Raw genomic sequence first — 22,201 nt, 5'->3', positions numbered from 1 at the left:
GTACTTTTCTTTCTCATAGCACTTACCATCATCCGATATTATAAATCTGTTTATGTATTATTTGTCCACCTACCCAGTAAAATGTAAACTACATGAGGACCAAAACTTCTTTCATTTTGTTCACTGCCCTATTCCCAGTACCTAGAACAAGGCCTGAGACTTAAGAGACAATAAATAAATCCTTTTTGAGTGAATAATAAATCCTATTTGTGTAAAAAATAGTTCTGTTTACATTAAGTTCTTTTGAACCAAATCTTTTGTTTTGTTTCTATTAAGGTTTCATTCCCTTCAATTATGATTTTACTATCATTCTAAAAAAGGAAAAAGTTGGGGGGGGGCAAGAGGGGAAGAGAATAAACGAAACTTCTGAAAAGTCATGTTGTCCTGGATTTTTGACATTACACTGAAATAATGGGTCAGTTCCAGCTTTAGGGTTGGTTTGTCATTGTAGCTGAAGTAGGGTAGGATAAAGGGTTTTCGTAAAATTCAAACCTCAAGTTCTGATTCAGCTACTAGTTGGGCTTCAAATTAAAGTTTTTACTCTAAACATTCTTGCAGTTACATGAAAATTTCCTGGGAGAATACACAAAGCTAAAAAGGTACCCCTGAGATTTGGAAATAGATTTGGTGGCAGTTTAGAGTGGACTAAGGAAACTTTCACATTTCATTCACTAACCATCTCTAATAACTTTTACTAAACCCAATTAGTAGTTTAATGATTTTTAAAAGACACTTAGCTCTTAAATACAGATAGTGTTAAGCTGATAGTATTTGAAGATAATACGGTATCATCAACCAGCTGAAAGGACCCCGCTTTGTGGCAGGCCTCCACTACGACAATGGAAATGATCTTGGTTGGATGTCAAACGACTGAAAGATGTTCAAGCTTTACAAATAAAGGGCCTGTAATGGCAAAGAAAACAAATGCAAGCTCTTACTCCCTGCTTTTACATTCTTTCTTGAGATGTCTAAATTTAAATGAGATGCATACATTACCCTTGTGTTTCTAGGTCACAGACTGAAGTAAAACCAAAGTGACTGGTGGCCCCTTAGGAAACCTTTGTACAAATAAGAAAAAAGGCACCGTGCNGATTTCTGTATTTTGCAACCAAAACAGATTCTGACTGATCTAGTAATTTTCTCTTTTTTTTTTTTAAAGATTTTATTTATTTATTTGACATAGACAGAGACAGCCAGCGAGAGAGGGAACACAGCAGGGGGAGTGGGAGAGGAAGAAGCAGGCTCATAGCAGAGGAGCCTGATGTGGGGCGATCCCAGAACGCCGGGATCACGCCCTGAGCCGAAGGCAGATGCTTAACCGCTGTGCCACCCAGGCGCCCCTATTTTTAAATGTATAGCAGTCTTAAGTAAAATCAAATTTATTATGGGAAGGCTGTATGTAACATTTCGTTTAACTTTAATTCCTCATCAGCTAGAATCACAAGGAATGTAACCTCTTTCTTCCCCTATAAGGGTGATTTTTATGTTTCTTCAAAGTCACTAAAGAACTTCAATGTCAATCTTCTTTCCACCTCAAATTTGACCACGACACTCCCACTCTTTTGCTTACAGCCCATGGAGGTAGATTTTGATGCTTAAAAAGCCAAAGTATGATTGATGCTACAGTTACTATCCAGAAGAGGGCAATCCTTGTAATAGAACAAATGCTAGGATCAAAAAAGAATCCACGGGAAATTTGGCATTTTGTCATTAAAGATTATTAAGCTACATTTTGCCAGACCAACATAACAGCTTAGAATCAGGCTTATTGTGATTTTTCAGTTGATTAAATATTGGTAAATAAATTAAATTAACAAATTTCACCAGGACAAATTAAATTTACGATTGAATTTCAGTTTCTGTAATTCAAGATATTTATTTCCTTCACAAGCATAAAGTTCTAGTTTCTGCAACATTACTGATCACTTCCTTTCTTCTTAAACCTCTGCTATCCCCTTGGCTTTCAGGACATCAATCTCTCTTGTTTTTCCATGTTTATCTCATTTTTCTACTTCTGCTTTATCCTGTAAAAACATTTCCCTACTTCTTCTCAAAATATATATTGTGTTGGGTCTACCTTCATCACCTGCATAACCTCAACTAATTGCTTTAGGACTCCCAAGTTTGCATCTCCCTGAAATGCAAACTTGTAATGCCCACCGGACAGTTCCACCCGGATATTTCATGGGCATCTCAGACTCAAGCCCATTGTCTCTCTTCCCTTATTAATATTCCTCTTCATCTGTCTTGCTTATCTCAATGGTTAGCAGTAGGCATAATATACTCTGGTTACCTCCCTCTCATTGCCACTCACTTTCCATATACAGTAATGCCCACGTTCTGCTGAATGTCCTTATTGTCTTATTCCAGACCCTGAGTTTATCCCCAATAACGGTTTAAACATTCGTATTTTCTAATCTAGACTATTGAAATATTAAATAGCGTGAATCTTTCTTATTTGTCCCCTACAATTCTGCTAAAGCAATTTTTCCAAGACATACAACTTACATTTCTTCTCAGATAAAACCATTAAAACCTCTTTAAAATGACATATAAGTCTGTGATCTAGCCCCTGACCATCTTCCTAAAACGATGTCTCCCATCGGTTTGTGTCCCATCGTCCTTATGCACACACATGCACATACCACATCGTGCTGCAGCTTGTTAAGCCACTTGACTAGTTCATTTCCCAAGCACATTATTTTATTCCCTCTGATTTTGGTTTGTTTCGGTTTCTGTTTTTTTTCCTGTCTCCTTCCCTCACACAAAATTCCTTCCAGGAAAGTAGACTTACTTACAAATATTAAATCTTAAATAAAATACTACCAAATCAAAGCAAAGAATATGCTAAACAATTACAACACTGAAAAGGAGGCATTTACAGCAGGATAAAAAATAATAATGGCTTATTATTAAAAAAAATTATCATCACATAATGGGTCAAAGGAAAATCAGATATAAATCTAAAAGACATTTAATGATATTTAATATTCTTTATTAGTAAATAACTTTACTGTTACCTGTGCATTTTGTTACTATTTCACCCACTAACAGGGATGGGTGAGGGGCACACAAGGGATGCCTGAGTGGTGCAGACGGTTAAGCGTCCTACTCTTGGTTTCGGCTCAGGTCATGATCTCAGGGTCTTGAGATCAAACCCCGTATCAGGCTCCCCCGATCAGTGCAGAGTCTGCTTGGGTTTCTCTGTCCCTTTCCCTCTGCCCCTCCCCGACCCCCAAAATAAATAAATAAATCTTTAAAAAAAAAAAAGTCACACAAAAGAATGTCTTGTTCATTATCCCTGTTTTGTCCATTAGATAAGGGGTACTTAATATTTCTGAGATGCCCAGTAGGTACTTGAAAAGATGCCAACATCATTAGTCATCAGGGGAATGCAAATCAAAACCACATTACGACAATGAGATATACTCTCACACCTGTTAGAATCTATTATCAAAAAAAAAAGGCAAATATTGGCAAGGATGTGGGAAAAAAGGGGAATCTTGTGCATGTTGATGAGAATGTGAATCAGGGTGGTCACTCTGGAAAACGGTAGGGAGTTTCCTCTGTTTTTACCTAGAACTACTATATGTGCTAGCAATTCCACTTCTGGCTATTTATTCAAAGAAAATGAAAATACTAAGTTGAAAAAGATATATAAGCACCCCCATGTTTATTATAGCATTATTTACAATAGCCAAGGTACGAAAACAACCGAAACGTACACTGATGAATGAATGGATAAAGAAAATACGGCAAATATATACAACGGGATATTACTTAGCCATAAAAAAAGAAAGAAATCTTGCCATTCTCCACATCATGAGTGGACTTTGAGGGTATTAGACTAAGTGAAATAAGTCGGACAAAAAAAATACAAATACTGTATTACTTCACTTACATGTAGAATCTAAAAAAAATTGTTTCTTAAATGAGCTCATGTATATAGGGAGAAAATCGGTGGTTGCCTAAGGCATGGGTAGGTGTGGGCAAAATTGCTGAAAGGCATCAAAGGTACGTGAATTGGGATAAAATACACATCATGGTTACTATAGTTAATAATACTGTATTGCTTATTTGAAAGTAGCTAGGACAGTGGATCTTGAAAATTCTTATGACAAGAAAAAAAATTGTAACTATGTATGGCGACAAAAAAATATCAATTATATATTGATATAATCATTTTGCAATATACAATTATCAAATCACTATTTTGTGCACCTGAAACTAACATAATGTTATGTCAGTTATACAATAAATAAATAAATAAATAATAAATAACAGTTCTGGGTGAATAAATACCTATCAAAATGTTAATCAAATTTATGAATTCAATATATTAGAAAAAAATATAATTTTAACAAAGGCTTCTCACGTACTTTTCATATTATATGCTAAAATACATTCTAGAGAATTTAAATGTTGTAATTAAAAAAAATACATGAATACATGCCATAAAATCAGGAAGATGTTAATAAGCATGAAGTTAATGGAAGAAATTACAAAAGAGAAGAACGTTATATTTGGCCATGGAAAGTTCAAGGCGTGATTACTAAAAAAACAAAACAAACAAAAACAACACACAAAAATTATATAAACCATAAAAGATATTTTCCCTGCCAATGCTAAAAAGGTTAGATATCCTTAATATATAAATCATTCAAACAGATAATAAAAGCTGATCAACTAAGAGAACCCAAAGATATGAATAGACAATTCACAAAAGAAATATTTTACAACAATAAAATGTGCAAAGTTTAACTTCAATAATCATCTGTTTAGTCAATATTTGTTGAAGATCTGTAAGTGACAGACCTCCAATGGTAAATATTGTATCAGTATTCTAGTGTTGGGAAACTGGCACTAAACAGATGCGCAAAAATCTCTGTAGTATTCCAAGTGACGATAAGAAACAGAAAGCACTGACATGTGAAGAGGGACAGATTGCTATCTTACAAGGTATAATCAGGGTAGACCTCTCTGGTAAGGTGTGTGCCTGCTATCAATGTATTGCCTCTCAGCTCTAAATCCACCATTGTTTGCTCTCTATTGCACTACGTTAGCTCTTCCCAGTCTGTTCCTTCCTTGGGTGCTCTGCCTCAGGCTAAAAGGTAGACCTTGCTTCCATTAAATCTGATATTCCTGTAATACTTCACGTTTCCTTTACCCCTCTCAGGTGCTAAAGTAGAAAGTCACAGTACTAGTGTTTATAGTAGGCATTAGGTTATCCAACGGAAACATCATTTTTAGATTGCAATTGAAATAAAATACAAAATTTGAAAATTCATGTAAGCAAATTATGTTCTATGAGAAAAATTCCCCAGAAATATGTGGGGCACCTGGGTGGCTCTGTCCATTAAGCAACCGACTCTTGATTTTTGCCCAGGTCATGATCTCAGGGTTGTGGGATCAAGCCCCATGTCAGGCTCAGCACTGGGTACAGAGCCTGCTTGGGATTCTCTCTTCCTCTCCCTATACCCTCCCCCACCTTTCTTCCCCTCTTTTAAAAAAAAAAAATTTGTGAGGATGGTTGGTTCGATGAATCATCGAACTTTACATCGGAAACCGGGGATGTACTGTATGGTGAATAACATAATATAATAAAAAAATTAAAAAAATAAAAAATAAAAATAAATAAATTAATTAATTAATTTTAAAAAAAAAGATCCCTTCCATTTCTACTTCTCTCCGGTTTAGAGGAAAGCAAAATAACAGGAGTTAACAATTTGGACTAGTTTTTAATTCCTACTTGTTTTATCTGTCCTGGGGACTGAGTTTTACCCATGTGTGTGTGGTGTGTGTGTATTTGTATATATATTATATATTTGTATGTATATATGCACAAATATAGACATATAATTTGTGTACATATATATATGTACACAAATTCAACTACACTGCAGGTTTTCAGAAGAGAGAGATAATATTCAAAGACTGCTGGTGATTAGTAGTGTTTTCCCTAACTTTGAAATCAAATCAGTTGGCCGGCCCTTTGGATAATGATGGCATTTCCCACATCCTCAAAGAAATTGAGCAGTTTATTGACATTTTCAATTAAATATTTACAAAGAGAAAGATGCATCATTTTTATGGCTTTACTCTGTATTTATGAGTAATTTGAGTGCTTTCCAATGTCACTTGTAACTATGCATGAATTACTTTATAAATGGACACTACCACCTAGCTCCTCGTACTCATTTATGAAGACACCTTACTCGTATTAAAAAGATACCTGTAAAGCTTAGTGAGTAAAGAAGAATGAAGGAGGTAAATTTGTTTTTAATATTCTTAAATGCTTTAAAAATAGTTTTAAGCATCTGCCCAGCCTCAGATAAGACCTTGACTTTTCCCATTTCTGTCATATTAATTTTTAGTTGCACCTTTCATATCCTACAGAAAACCCAGTGTTTCAAATATTTAGGAAAGATCTCTGGAAACATCATAAATTTAATGTCATCTTGCTATATGATTGCTCGAAAGGAGAGAAATGCAATTAGATTAAAAGGTATGATTTAACAAAAATGTCTCTATTAATATGCTGCTTGTCCAACAGAAAAAAAAATTTGTTGCAGTGAATAGTTACAAAAAGGCTTTTCTCAGCGATCTCAGACTCTCTCTATCCGGGTCCTACCATCGTCCTGACCATCATAACCACGTAACACTCTAGGACATACTCTCTTTCATTTTCAAACTACTTCTGAGTGAAGACAACATATGCATAGAAGAAATTCACATTTAATCCCAGTTTAATTTTCTCTCTGGAAAAAGGATAAATGATATGAAATGTACCACTGATTTGGGGGAAAATACAGCATTCCTGTGACAATCTACAGACCTAATGTAATGCAAAGTATATACATTTTAAAAGGACATGCAATGAAACACAAATATCTTAAAACTGATATAAATATTAATCATTATTTTAATCTCTGTGTGTAATGAAATCAACTTAGATATTTAAGGAAGAAACTACTGTGTATTTTATTTAATTTATTTATTTTTGATTCAACAGTTTTATTTTACTTATTTTAAGCTTTTATTTAAATTAAGATCCACAGATAACACAAATATAGTCTTAGATTATCTCTATTTGGGAAGACTTTGATATTTTTTCATATTTAATTGAAGATCACATTTATATGGGCACACAATGAAATTTTCAAACATAGAAAATTGTTCCACATGTAAAGGAACAATTTGGTTTTCTTTTTTTAAGATTTATTTATTTATTTATTTCAGAGAGAGAATGCAAGAGTGTGCAGGGGTGGGAGGGGCATAGAAACAGGGAGAGAAACTCAAGCAAACTCTGTGCTGTGCACAGAACCTGACAAGGGCCTCGATCTCACAACCCTGATATCACAACCTGAACAAAACCAAGAGTCAAGTGCTTAACCAACTGTGCCACCCAAGCGCCCCAAGAGCAATCTGGCTTTCTAAGACTTTGAAATTCACCTCTCGGCTTCATTTCCCAACTCCTACCCATTTTCTATTTTAAATAGAGAAAACCAAACCGTAGTTGTGCTTTTTTCTTCTTATTCCTATTGGGTTTATTGGTACAGAGATAAAAATCTCAGGGCAAGTTGATTCTTGCTCACATGATGTCAAATCAGATGGGGTCAGATGGGTGAAGGTAATGAAAAGAGGGCCTGTCTTCACAGTCATTCAAGGACCCAAACTGACTGACCCTTTGCCACCTTCAAGTGGCTTCCAAAATTGTTCTGGGTGTGGCCATCCAAACAGCAGATGAAAGAAGAGATCAGAGGATCATGCAAGACATTTTTTTATGGGGCAGGCCTGGATTCCTGCACCCATTGCTAAGAATTTAGTCACGCGAACTTACCTAGATGCAAAGGGGTTGGGGACACGTCGTCCACGGCAGGCAGCCACATCTCAGCAATGTATGCCCAGAAAGCAAGAATCTCCAGGGGACATCTAGCAGGCTCTGCCACCAAACCCCCTGCCCCACTGCATGCTTCTAGCCTTCAACAAATCCGAGTTCAGCTTTAAACGAAATGTATAGTTAATGGCTAATGTGAATGCAACTAAAAGTAACCAAAGGACTTATTATCTGAGTGACCTGAAGAAAGTTATGGGACCCATTCAGGATAGAGACAAGAGGATAAGGTAGTGTGTTTGCAGGGGCCAACATGAGGGAAGATAAAGTTGCTGTTTTAAGATCGCAGAGTTCCTCTCTTTGAACATGTTACACTGCTTTTTTAGAGAGCAAGCAAATTTTTAGGTGAAGAAAATCTAAAGATTTCATACTTTCACATTAATATAGCTCGATATCCTTTATTTATCTCTCATTCAGAAAACAAATGACAAATTTACTTTTCAAGGATGAAAGCTTGCTCTTTTTTGAGGAGATCTTCAATGTGATACTGCAACTCCAAAAACAGAAACGTTCCACACATAGCTGCAAATACCTTGCTTTTTAAGGTGGTTACACTTCCTGCAGGCGCCCTCGTCAGCCTGTTTGCTGTAAAGTGAAATTGCTGCCTGTGACTTCTCGTAATTCATAAAGTTGGAGAGTTGAGCCATTTACGTGACTTCTAGTGATAACTCTTTTAAGGCTGTCCAAAAGCAAATTAACTGAGATAGGATGCTATTTACTCAAAGGAGAAAGAAAAGCAAGAAGAAAAAGAAACATCCTTCACTGTCTGATTCATTGCATCAATTAGGACACACAGCAGCATCCTTCTCTATCATCTGGTCTCTCCTATGAGCTGCATTTTCTCTCTGTCGTTCGTTCGGACCCGTTCTATCACTAGCATCCATTGCTTCAGTTGTTACTCTCATCCCTTCTTCTGCATGGGGCAAATCATTAGGCAAAGAAGGCAAACACTTGTGAGTCGTCTCAAGGATCCCTTGCGGATGCTTTCGAAACATTGTAACTACTTCAAGGCATTAACATTTCTGCACTTTCACTGTGACTCTCAAGGTCTCTCTCAATGGGCTACATACCTACAAAAAGCACCTTAAAATCTCCTAGCTTTCTCTTCTCATTTTATATTCCCAGGGCTCCTTATCAAAATACCTAAGAGGTCTAAGAAATTAATAAAAAGAAACATATTGAGTTTTCTCAGGTCATTCTCATGACCAAACTGCCTAGGATGATGCTGTTTGATGTCCTGTCTGCAGGGCAGATGATGAGATCGCCACATTGGAACTGATGCCAAACATCGTGTAACTCTCTTCATTGCAGGTGTAGGCTTGACAGTTGTCTTCCTGAATATTGTCCTCTGTATGCTCCTTGATATACTGCATCGGAGGGGGTGAAAGGGCACGCACGTGCTGTGGCTCACCCACTGTGGAAGAACAGAACCCCAGCTCTCTATTTACACTGGCAACCGCGTTGACCGCCACCACCAACCGACTTCTGGCCTCCTCCTCCAGGAAGAAGCCACTGATGCTTTTTAAAAATCCCTTTCTTGGGGTGCCTGGGTGGCTCAATCAGTTAAGCGGCTGCCTTTGTCTCAAGTCATGATCCCAGGGTCCCGGGATTGAGCCCCACGTCTGGCTCTCGGCTCAGTGGGGAACCTGCTTCTCCCACTGCCTCTGCCTGCTCGTGCTCACTCTCTCTCTCTCTCTGTCAAATAATTTTTTAAAAAAAATCTTTAAAAAATAAAAATAAAAAATGAAAATTTCTTTCGTTTACTCACATGCCACATCCAGTCTATCAGTAAATCACGTTGGCTTTCCCTGCAAGATAATTCACCATTTAATCCATTTTTTCCCATTTCTGCTGCTATAAACCTACACCAAACCATTATCATCTCTTGGCCTGCCACTGCAATAACCTCTAACTGGTCTCTCTGCTTTCATTCTTAACCTCCACCTCCTGAATCATTCCGGGTATGACAGTCAGTCCTTAACTTCATTAATATCACGTTAATCCACTTTCAACAGTTGCTTATGTTTTTTTTTTTTTTAAGATTTTATTTATTTATTTGACAGAGAGACAGCCAGCGAGAGAGGGAACACAAGCAGGGGGAGTGGGAGAGGAAGAAGCAGGCTCACAGCAGAGGAGCCTGATGTGGGGCTCGATCCCATAACACCGGGATCACGCCCTGAGCCGAAGGCAGACACTTAACCGCTGTGCCACCCAGGCGCCCCTCAACAGTTGCTTATGTTTTATAGAATAAATCAAACCCCTCTTTCTTCTTTCCTTCATCTACCGTGCTTTCCTCCTTTACCTTAGGTCTGAGTATAGTGACCAAAGCCCACAGTAAGACAATTTTATTGCAACTCAAACCGGTTAGGCATTTTATTCAAATTATAGCAGAAGATTTTCTTATGGAATTCTAAATATCCAAATGATAAAGCTTCATGAGATAAAGAATGAGAGGCAAATTTGAAAAAGCTTGTTAAAAATATTAGCCATTAAATTTCTAAATAATCATATTTGAAAGTAATTGAATTATTAAGTTTGAATTTTAATAATTTCAAATAATTTGTATCAGGGCAGATAGTGTTGGGAATAGGAAAGTGATATGTGCTGAAGAGTGGACTGTGCATTCTCCCAAAATATCATCTTCTCAATCTATCTTTGCCTTCTTTCTGGCATTTCCCCTTTTTCTCGTTAGTTCATTTTCCTCAAATGTCCTTCCTTTTCTTTGTTCCTTAATGACACTATTGTGAAAAAAAAATCTCAAGTTTTTGCATCCAAATTTAGTCCCTCCACCAATATTTGTGGCTTCCTTACTCTGTGCCAAGCACTAGTGTAGGAGCTGAGACTGCTGCAGGGCCCATGTGCTTTATAAGTAATCTTTTGAATGATGTCAGGCACATACTGACCACTATATTCATCAATGCATTCATGGATTAATTTGATCAATAATAGCTGCTGATTATAGAAGTCTCTTTAACCTTAAAAAATAATTACTAATGCAGCATTTAAAGAGATTTATGGCCACATGAAAGTAGCTTAATAAATCTTGTTATTACCAAGCATCATCTTTTATTGGTATTAGTTGATCTACAGAACTGCAAGGTTCAGATGAAAGTAAGGAGTAGTAATTTATGATCACAGGGAATGGGGCACCACGAGGTAGGAGGCTTACAGTCTTGTGGCCGGGGGCACTGTCTGTGTACACAGAAAAGCAGATGGCATACAGTTGTTGGGTCAATGCCAATAGGAGAGGCAAACGAGTGTCAGATCCAACTCATCCCAGTCCTCTACCCTCCCCTTTCTTCCCCCATCTATCTGTCTTTATCTCTATGTCTATGTAATTCTCTCTCTCTCGTTTTTCCTCTGTCAGCCCAAGGAAAAGCTTGGAATTATTGTCAACTCACCTAGCTATCTTCCTGTTAACTATTCTTTTTATTTTATTGCTTTTTACCTTTAGGCAATTAACAGGCAATTTACGAAAAATGATGAAGACTCGAGAAAACGTAGAGCAAATTCCTACTCTCAAGATATTTTTTTTCACTTTCAAATCGTACTCAATTTCTCTTTTCTTCCAATAATGCAAACCCTCTGGCTGCAACTTCCTTGTCAAAGCATTACACAAGCGTGAAAATAAACAAATAGGACACATTGCTTGAAGACTGCAAGCCTCAACTCCAGATGTACAATTTGGCATCCAGACTGAGGTAAATTCAACCCTTGGGAACAATCATGTTTTAAACTTCTTTGTATATCATATTAGGGGGTGAGGATTTTATAATTTTTTCTGGAAAGGACTATGAAAGATGATGGAGGTCCGGAGTCTCCCAGTTTTGCACAGAATCAAATTATCTTAAGAATAAGGAACATAGGTATGTCACTTAACTCCCTTGTGCCTCAGTGCTTTCATACTCAAATAAAAGGGTTTGGACTTCATAATTAATATAATCATCACATGTTAGGGAAGAAAATTATTCTTATACCCTCCAGGTTCTTGTGGTTGCTCTAAGAATTAACATGAGACAGATTAACAGGAATAAAAAACAAAATTTAATTATGTGTGCACAGAGGCCCAGTAGTGAAATTGAGACCTAAGAAAATTGGCAAGGCATGCAGTTTTTATACATTTTAGACAAAGAAACAATAAATCTGGGAGAAATTGGCAGAACAAAGATAACTTATATTTGGGAACTGCGATCAGTAAGAACATCTAAACAGCATTTGAGCTGAGGTAATAAATTAATACAAGTATGTGGTTTGTTAATACAGCCTTCTCAGCTCTGAATTCCTGATCTGTGGTAATAAGGAAGTTTCTTTGTCTCCTGGTACAGGAATAGTTCCTTTAACATGGGAGACTTACCTCCTGCTTTCGGAAGACAAAGAGGCTGGCAGAGTGTTTGTCTTGCACCGCCTGTTTCTTAACTATCTTTTAATTCAAAATAGTCAATAGGCCCAAGTGGGACACTGGGACTGCTTGCCCTTGGTCCCGACATATGTGATGCTCTCATCATCTACCAAGATGAAAATTAACTCTAAGCAACATTGCCCAGAACAACCTTAAAAGGAACAGCCCACCCTGAACAAAATTATAAAAAGAGATGTTTATATGTAGTGTGTGTGTGTGTGTGTTTTAACCAGTAGTCTCTGTATCCTTTCAGCTGTATGTAATCTGTCCCAACATGAAATCTCTCTACAGTATAACCCAATATTCTCAATAAAGAATCCAATAATACTCACTCACACTAACATTTTTGGTACTGTGTTCTCTCTACATTTTACATTTATTAGCATTTTATTTCATCCTTCCCTCCTCCTCTCTTCATGACACTAAACATTAATTCAACCAACACTACAAGCAGACAGTATTGTCTGGGCTGTGGACACAAGGAGAAATGACATCTAGTTCCTGCCTTCGTATTGCTCATGTCCTGAAAGAAAAACAGGGTTTACTGTCAGTTAATGATATTAAAATGTGAAATATAAATGTGAGAGGGCGTGCTTAGAAACAGAGAGAGGGGTAACTAACTTTAGGAATTCTGGAGAGATTTCACAAAGAAAACCATATTTAATACTCAAGGGTGTGAGAGAGGTTGTTTACCAGGCAAAGAGAGATTGTGTTCTGGGAGTGAAGGGAACATCGACATCAGGAATAAATAAAACAGACACTAATGGGGTTAAAGCAAAGGTTTTAATACAGTGCTGCCAAAGCTACTCCCTGCTGGTCTCCTGGCATCAAAAGACCCCAAATAAGTCAGCTCTATTTATCCTTGTTTGAAGAAATTTTAAAAGTTTGAAGGTGGAAATTACTATAAAAAATTTGACCAAGAATCGCTTGGATCGGTGAACAGGCAGATTAATTAAGTTAAGGATTGAAAATAAGGCCAGAATCTCTTGGCTCAACCCCACACTGGGGACTCAAAGCCTTTTGCACAAGAATGGGTAAAATGGTTCATGGGGTAGAGAAGAGAAGGTTCCAGGACTCCTTGATACAGAAGTCCAAATGGTGGCCGGGTGAAGCCCTGCCCACGTCTACAATTAGACTGAGAGAACATGAGAATATCATGATTGATAGGATTCTGAAAGTTGGAATGTTTAACAAGCTTTTTTTTTTAGATTTTTATTTATTTATTTGACATAGAGAGAGAGAGAGAGAGAGACAGCCAGCGAGAGAGGGAACACAAGCAGGGGGGAGTGGGAGAGGAAGAAGCAGGCTCCCAGTGGAGGAGCCTGATGTGGGGCTCGATCCCAGAACGCCGGGATCACGCCCTGAGCCAAAGGCAGACGCTTAACGACTGAGCCACCCAGGTGCCCCTAACAAGCTTTATATAAAGAAGTTGTGTGTCCTTTGGCTGAATGTCTTATGGGAATGGACATTATGTCATACGGGGCAGCAGTTCTCTGACCTCGTATGGTAAAACCAGAAACTTTTGAAGTCCTAAAGGAGGCTGTGGCTAAGAATATAAGGCTGACAGAATTAAGGTAAAAGTTTGTAGGAGAACTGACGTAATTGAACCGGCTTTATGTGAAGTGATTGTGTATCTTGTACCTGATTAGATTATGGGGATGGACATTGTATCTGATTGGAGAATATTTGTCCCTTCGAGTATCGTAAAACAGAGGTATGTAAATTAGCCTTTCAAGTGATGTTTACTGGACAAGCTAAATGAGAATTGGTAAGACTACGCAAGCCCACCGAGTGCGGACTCATAGCTGGAGCAAGGGTGGAGACAAAGTCTCTGTGTGGTCCCTTCTGTGGGACCTAGACTGAGGTTTAGAGCAAAGGCCAGGAGCACCTTCCAGCGATGGCCACTGGGGCTTCCAGGTCGGGAATTTCCACTTGAATGGCATTTACGACCTTGTTATCAGACGTTAATTGAAGCTACCCCAGTGACTGAAGAACATAAAGTGATTTTGAAACTTGACATCAGTGGATGATGTCAGAGAAACGCACTAATGGCGATGGTGGTATCCAGAAAAGTTCCATAACAATATGGAAATAGTTTAAACAGGATCTTATTATTGGGAGAATGCAAGAGAGATACTCTGGGCAGAGAGCCTCTTTTCCTCTGGGATGGACTCTAGAACCGTGTGAGGAGCTGCTGGATTCCATGGTCCCTTCGGCAATGTCTATAAACAGCCTTTCACTGACTGACAGCTGCTCAGTTTGTGGAAGGCAGTTCCAAAGTGAACGGACGATAGCATCCTGTTTGTAAATCCACCACTCTGATCAAAGAAGATAAGAAAGATCAGCTTGGGTGATCCTAGGGGTGAAATCCTTGGTTTTCCTAGCAGTGATGGAAGAACCAAACAGTGGGAAAAGCCCCTATGTTTGGGTTTTTACTGACTCAAGGGCAGTGGTCAATGGCTTGGCCACATGGTCAGGCAGAGATGCAAAGGAAACCTGGCCTTTTAAAGGGTTGGCCTTATAGAGCATGGCTCTGTGGAAATTAGAGGGAAAACCATTTCAGCAGGTGTTGTCCGGGTATAATAACTCGGCAGTTTCTGTTCATGTCTGAATTTTTATGGGAACTCCCTATCAAACTGGCCTGGGATTCTTCATTTGGCGAAGGCAATCTCTTTATTTACAATGAACGGCTCCTGCCTGCTGTCACACCACAGCCTAAGACTCTGACCCTCTGATCCGATGCAAACCCAACTTCTCATCTACTAACAGGAAGCTTCAGGTTAAATCTCCTTATATGATTTTATTTTTTATCTCAGCTCCCAGCTTTAAAGATTAGCTCACTTAACATCTGATTTTTGTTGGGTTTTTTGTTTCAATATGAATGTAGCTGAAAATGCTACACTGAACAATTTTTGGTTCAGTTGTTTGTTTCCAATCAAAATAGTCACAGCATCCATATATGAAAGAATTAATAAAAATGGATCCCAGTTTCCATTATCCATTGATCCATCAATCCACTATTAATTCTGGATCCCCAAAGCAGATTGATATATATTACAAATGGAATCACACAGTATTGGTCCTTTTGTTTCTGCTTTATTTCACTTAGCATGACGTGCTCAAGGTTTGTCCATGTTGTAGCATCTGTCAGAATTTTATTCTTTCTTAAGGTTATGTTTATTTTGTTTATACATTTATCCATGATATTTATCCACACATTTTGTTGTTTCTATCTTTTGGTACTGTGAATAATGCTGCTATGAACATTAATACACGAGTAATTGTTCTAGTCCCTGCTTTCATTTCTTTTGAGTTTATGTCCAGAAGTAGGATTCCTAGATTATATGATAACAATATATTTAGCCTCTTAAATTTCAGCTCAAATTGGAGATAACTGGAGATATTCCATGGTCGAGAAAGGATCAATTCATGAATATCCATTTGCTAGTCATAAGTCTTACAAATGGACTTTTAAAATTTTTCACAAATAGTACATATAAAAAACAGTTTCTATATGCCAAGTCTGTGTTCACTGTCTGATTTTTAACTGACTTATAAATTATTTAGGAACATTTCAATTTCCTACATCACTCTTCTGTTCTTTTCCCCAAGTACCTGACTCTCCCTTTAATAGCAGCTACAAGCCAAACAGAGATTTTCTCAAAATCCAAAAAAGCTTTCCACTAGGTTGATATTCCATTTGCCTACATAAAAGTACAGAAGATGATACGGATCTATTTTTCTGAGCTAATGCCATCTATCGTTTTATTAATGATGATTCAGTTACACTGAAACTGAAGAGGTCTGTCATCAATGTATTAATGAACTGAAAACAATTTCTTTCTTTATTTCTCTGTCTAAATATTAAATTCTAACTTCATGTGTTTACCTAGTTGTATAACAGGTGAATTTTGTTACCGGACTAGTAATTACATAATGACTCAAGATACACTTTAAGGCACAGAATTGTTCCAAAGTTAGAAGTATCCTTAAGCTAGGTAAGGTACATCCAGTTTTTAAACTATTTTTACTTGGCTTCAAGCTTTAAGTTCTAAGGCCTTTATCTTTTCCATTAATGAGAAAAAGTCCTTTTGAGCTATAGTTTGCAACGATTTTAACTTTTATATCCCTTCTTATCTCTATAACCCATTAATATTTTAAAATAATGTCTTTAGTTTCTTTATTACTGTAAAAATAATCACTGTAAAAAAATAGTCTCAGAAAACTTGGAAAATAGAAAAATATAAGCTTCATATTTATAATTATACACAGTTTTAGAGTGCCCCAAAACTCTCCGGGAGCAAGAAACCTCCCAAAGGAAAAAGATCCTTATGGGTGAAAAGATGATAAATAAAATAAATAAATAAATCTTTACAAATCTTTTTTAAAAAAAAAACCCCATCTTTATCAAGTATATTCACCATCAGGAAATATGTTGCTTAAAACGTCTTTTATTAAACTGGCTGGCTCGTTCCTGATGGGCAGGAGTAGAGGGGCTGCAAACTAGAAGCTGATATCAGAACACCTTCAGCACAATCACTTTCTGTTGGTCAGTGTGTGGCATCATTTCCATAGCAGCAGCATTTATAGATTCACTGATGTGAAGAAGAAGCAAAATGTAGCAGAGCTAAGAATCAAGAAGTCATGGACAGCCAAGAGCGTCATGACGATCACAAAGTGTCCTAATAAATGGGTCAAGTAGTTCCTGGAAGGTCAGATGTTAAGTGAGCTAATCTTTAAAGCTGGGAGCTGAGATAAAAAAATAAAATCATATAAGGAGATTTAACCTGAAGCTTCCTATTGGTAGATGAGAAGTTGGGTTTGCATCGGATCAGAGGGTCAGAGTCTTAGGCTGTGGTGTGACATCAGGCAGGAGCCGTTCACTGTAAATAAAGAGATTGCCTTCGACAAAGGAAGAATCCCAGGCCAGTTTGATAGGGAGTTCCCATAAAAACTCAGACACGAACAGAAACTGCCAAGTTATTACACCCGGACAACACCTGCTGAAATGGTTTTACCACATGCAAAACGGTGGAGGGAAAAAAATGTTGAATTCAAAAAACTCTTAGAAACTTTGATAAGTAGCCACTTCATTTCTTGGTTAGCTTAAAGTGACTTTTTTCCTCTAGAAGTGTGTGTGTTTGTAGATAAGCAATCTCATGATTCCGACTTGTAAAAATGCCCTAAATCCAGTGACTGATCCAAAAATCCATTGCACTTTGGTCAGGGTATCCTAATGTGAGTGTGAATATATTAAGGAGAAGCAGTATCACAGGCTCTTGCTTTCCTGTCGATACATGAGAAGTCTTCAGTAAGTGTTTTGAGTGAATAGTGAGATTAAAGCAGGGTATAAAGAGGATGTGGAACCATCAAGTTTCTTAGTTGCAAACTACAGAAACTAAATCTTATTTAAGGAGAAGATAGGATTCACAGAGCATTTAGCAGCTCACAAAGCTAACAGAAGGCTGGAGACTGAAGGTCAGAAAACAAGCCCCAAGAAGGCAAGCTGATTCATAGGCAAAGGACAGCACGGGAACATTCTAGCTTATTCTAGTTAGAAAGCCACCATTATTGCTGTTCACAACCAGCCTCCAGGGTGTCAATTCCTGTGCATTTTGCATAACTGTTGCCAAATTATCTAATTCCAGTTATGAGGACCCAATTGATAAAGCCCGGGCCACAGGCTTAAACTGCCTAAGAGGAGTTGGGGAGAACAGGAAATATCCATCCCAACTTGAGTTTCCACAGTGGGAAGCAAGGTATTTATTTAAAAATTCTCTTGAGGACACCCAGGTGGCTCAGTCAGTTGAGCATCTACATTCTGTTCAGGTCATGATACCAGGGTCCTGAGATCAAGTCCCGCATGGGGCTTCCTGCTCAGCAGGAGTCTGCTTCCCCCTCTGTCTCTGCCCCTCCCCCTGCTTGTGCGCGCTCTCTCTGACAAATAAACAGAATCTTTTTAAAAGAAGAAAGAAAGAATGAAAGGAAAGAAAGAAAGAAGAAAGGAAAGAAAGAAAGAAAGAAAGAAAGAAAGAAAGAAAGAAAGAAAAGAAAGAAAAAAGAAAGATTCCTTTGTAGTAGAAAGAGTCTTGGATGTGTGTGGCCAAAAATGACAATAAGAACAATAGTTACATTTATTGTGCCCATATTATGTCCCAGGCTTTGTTTTGTTTTGTTTTGTTTTTTAAGAGAGGGAGGTGGGTCAAGGAACAGAGGGAGAGGAGGAGAGAGAATCTTAAGCAGGCTCCAAGCCCTGCATGGAGAGTGACGCAGAACTCAGTCTCACAACCCTGAGATCGTGACCTGAGCTGATACCAAGAGTTGGACACTTAACTGACTGAGCCCACCAGGCACCCCAGGCTTTGTTCTGAGTCTTTCATAGGCACCACTTTTAGAACCCTCACTATAACTTCATTATGACTCTATGAAGTAATTCTTAATCCCCATTTTTCACAGAACAAAACCAATCACAGAATTAGACTTACCCAAGTTCACAAACCAAGTAAACATTGCAGCTGGGGTAAGAAGCCAGGCAGGCTGGATTCAAGGCCTGAGGTACTAAGAACTGATCTGTATACTACATGCTCCAAAATGCTTTCAAGCATCTCCTTTCCCAGCTGGTTATAATGCTGAAGTTTCAGAGTATACTTTCTATCTTCAGAGTTGTAATCTTCCAATAAGAATCTTTAGTGATCCTCTGTTAAAACAGCAAAACATGTGGTTCATCTATACTATGAAATATTTTTTACCATCTTAAGAAATAAAGAGATAAGAGAAAATAGTCAATGGTATCGTAATAGTGTTGCGTGGTGACAGACGGGAGGGGTGGGCCCCACATAACATAGCAAGTTGTTGAATCACTATGTTGTACACCTGAAACTACGGTACCATTGCGTGTCAACTATGCTTCAATTAAAAAAAAATAAAAATAAATTTTAAAAAAAGAGGTAAAACTCATATTACAGGACATAAGGTTAAGTTCTTAATAAAAGTATATTATATTGTGATGCTAACATTTAAAAAATAAGATATATGTATATAAAAACATATTGATATATAAATATATAGCAGGAGACCAGAAAGATGAACACCAAACTATTGTTATGGGAGTGGAAGTGAATGGGCACTCATTTTTATTGTATGTGGTTCCATGTGGTAGGAATCATTTTTAAAAGGACAAATTTGTTTATAGCTTTTATAATTTAAAAACTAAAAATGAACATAAGTATACATACATATGCATATAGACATTATAATTGTCTATATTTCTAGGAAGGTGAGCATTTTTTCTAGAATGTGAGTAATAACCGAGAGAGTAGGTAGCGGAGAAATCATTTAGCCCAAGAAAAAGAACAACATTTTCAGAGTCAGACCGACTGGCATTTTAATTTGGGTCCTGGAATTTTCTAAATGATATGAGACTTTGGAAGTCACTTCGTTTCTTGGTTTTCCCATTTGTGTACAATGATAATAAGAAACAAACTGACCTTGCTGGACTGTTTTAAGGATTATGATTAGCACTTGTAGAGGGCCTGGCAGGTATCGGTGCCAGTAGATGTTAAAAAGAGCATCAAATGTTTGCTCTAAAGATGCATTAGTGCCTAAAGCTCAGCAAGCTGACACACGTTGATAAAACGTGGTGGGGAGAGAGACCAAGTTCTGGAAGGAAAAAAAAAACTATAGGCCTGTTTTATTTTCCGGGAAGACCTTCAGTTCCAGCCTTATCTTTCAAAAACAGCTTGTTCAAGACCATGCCTGCTCTACATGACTTCCCTTTCATTTGAGCTGCATACTCCCTTGGGCCCAACGGCCAGCATATTAATGGGGTGGGATCTCCCTGGAACCCAGATCCAAGTTTCTGTCCCCTGCTCTCACCCTCTACTCTTTCTTCCTTCTCTTTTGTTCCTTATTTTAATTTTGTACAGACTACTCATTTTATTAGTGAGTTTAGGGAAACATATTTGGGATATAATCCTTTCTTGGCAAGACTGTGGAGCGTGAATATTTTTAAACATTAAAACTTCTCTACCTTAACCAATCAACCAAGGTTAACGTCATCGGTAATAAAACATATTGATATCGGGGCGCCTGGGTGGCGCAGCGGTTAAGCGTCTGCCTTCGGCTCAGGGCGTGATCCCGGCATTAGGGGATCGAGCCCCACATCGGGCTCCTCTGCTGGAAGCCTGCTTCTTCCTCTCCCACTCCCCCTGCTTGTGTTTCCTCTCTCGCTGGCTGTCTCTATCTCTGTCAAATAAATAAATAAAATCTTTAAAAAAAAACATATTGATATCATCTAAGCTCTGATATAATAGGAGGAGAAGCACATTACATCTCTGTAGTATTTAACTCTAAAATCCATAACTCCAGACTAATCGTGTGTAAACGTCAGACAAACCCAATTTGAGGAGCTTTCTACAAAATATCTGACCAGTACTCCTCAAAACCATCAAGGTTGTGCAAGACAAGGAGAGACTGAGAAACTGTCACAGGTTACAGGAGGCCAAGAAAGCCTGATGACTTAATGCAACATGGATCCTGGACTGAACCCTGGAACAGAAATAGGGTGGGATACTAAAGAAAATGTCTGGAGTTTAGTTAATATTGTACCAGTGTTCATTTCCTGGCTTTGGTCATTATACTATGATTATGTTGGATATTAACACTAGAAAGACACTGGATGAAAGGTAATAAGGAACGCTGTTATCTTTGCAACTTTTGTAAACATAAAAGCAATTAAAATAAACCATTTAAAAATCTTTTCTGATTCCTAATGTTGATAGGATATAACCATTTTGATGACTTTATTATTTAAATAATGTGTCTTCATGTTTTCAATTTATTGTATTTTGATACAAAAGTTTCAAATTTTTCCAAGGAAAAAAACCTTGCCCCATATATGTGTCACTTTGATAGTCCTTTTAATAGCTTAGATTTCTCATCTTTTTATGATTTATAAAGTACCTTTATATATACTGTCATGCCTGGTATTTCAAACAACTGTTTGAGATGGATAGGAATCCTCACTGCCACCTGAAGGATGAAAAAAAATGGAGACAGAGACAGTTTAAGAGATTCACTTTATGGTGTATGAGTTAGTGACTGTTGTCAGGAATCTGGATCAGGGGCGCCTGGGTGGCTCAGTCCTTAAGCGTCTGCCTTCGACTCAGGGCGTGATCCTGGCGTTCTGGGATCAAGCCCTGCATCAGGCTCCTCCGCTGGGAGCCTGCTTCTTCCTCTCCCACTCCCCCTGCTTGTGTTCCCTCTCTCGCTGGCTGACTCTCTCTCTCTGTCAAAAAAATAAATAAAATATTTTTTAAAAAAAATCTGGATCAGAGCAATTCAACAACATTTTAAAAATTACCTAATGAGCAAAGAATCTGAATAGGCATTACTTCAAGTAGGAATTACAAATGTTCAGAGGCACATGAAAAGATGTTCAGCACCACTCATCACCAGGGAAATGCAAATCAAAACCACAATGACATATGTCTTTGCACTCACTAGAATGGCTAGATCAAAAAGTCGGAGAACAGCAAATGTTGCTAAGGATGGGAAGAAATCAGAATACTCATACTCTGCTGATGGAAATATGAAATGGTGCAGCCACTTTGGAAAACAGTCTGCCATCTCCTCAAACAATTAATCATTGAATTATCAGATGATCTAGAAATTCCACCCCTCAATGTATGAAATGAAAACATGTCGACACCAAAAATTTGTATGTGGCTATTCATAGCAGCATTATTCAAAATAGCCAAAAATTGGAAACAATCAAAATGTCTGTCAATACACACAAATGGATGAAATATGGTATAGCCATACAAGGGAATATTAATTGATCATGGGGAGGAATGAAGTACTGAAATACACTCTAGCATGGATGAAGCTTGCAAAATTGTGCTAAGTAA

General features: G+C 37.8%; 1 pseudogene; it reads right to left on the bottom strand.

Annotated features, from left to right (window-relative positions):
- Positions 1 to 8,673: 8,673 nt before the first annotated feature.
- Positions 8,674 to 21,920, bottom strand: LOC109489035 (annotated as a pseudogene).
- Positions 21,921 to 22,201: the final 281 nt, after the last annotated feature.

This window comes from Ailuropoda melanoleuca, chromosome 19, assembly GCF_002007445.2.
Source record: "Ailuropoda melanoleuca isolate Jingjing chromosome 19, ASM200744v2, whole genome shotgun sequence".
NCBI classification, from domain to species: Eukaryota; Metazoa; Chordata; class Mammalia; order Carnivora; family Ursidae; genus Ailuropoda; species Ailuropoda melanoleuca.
This window is presented reverse-complemented; position numbering and strand designations above follow the sequence as displayed.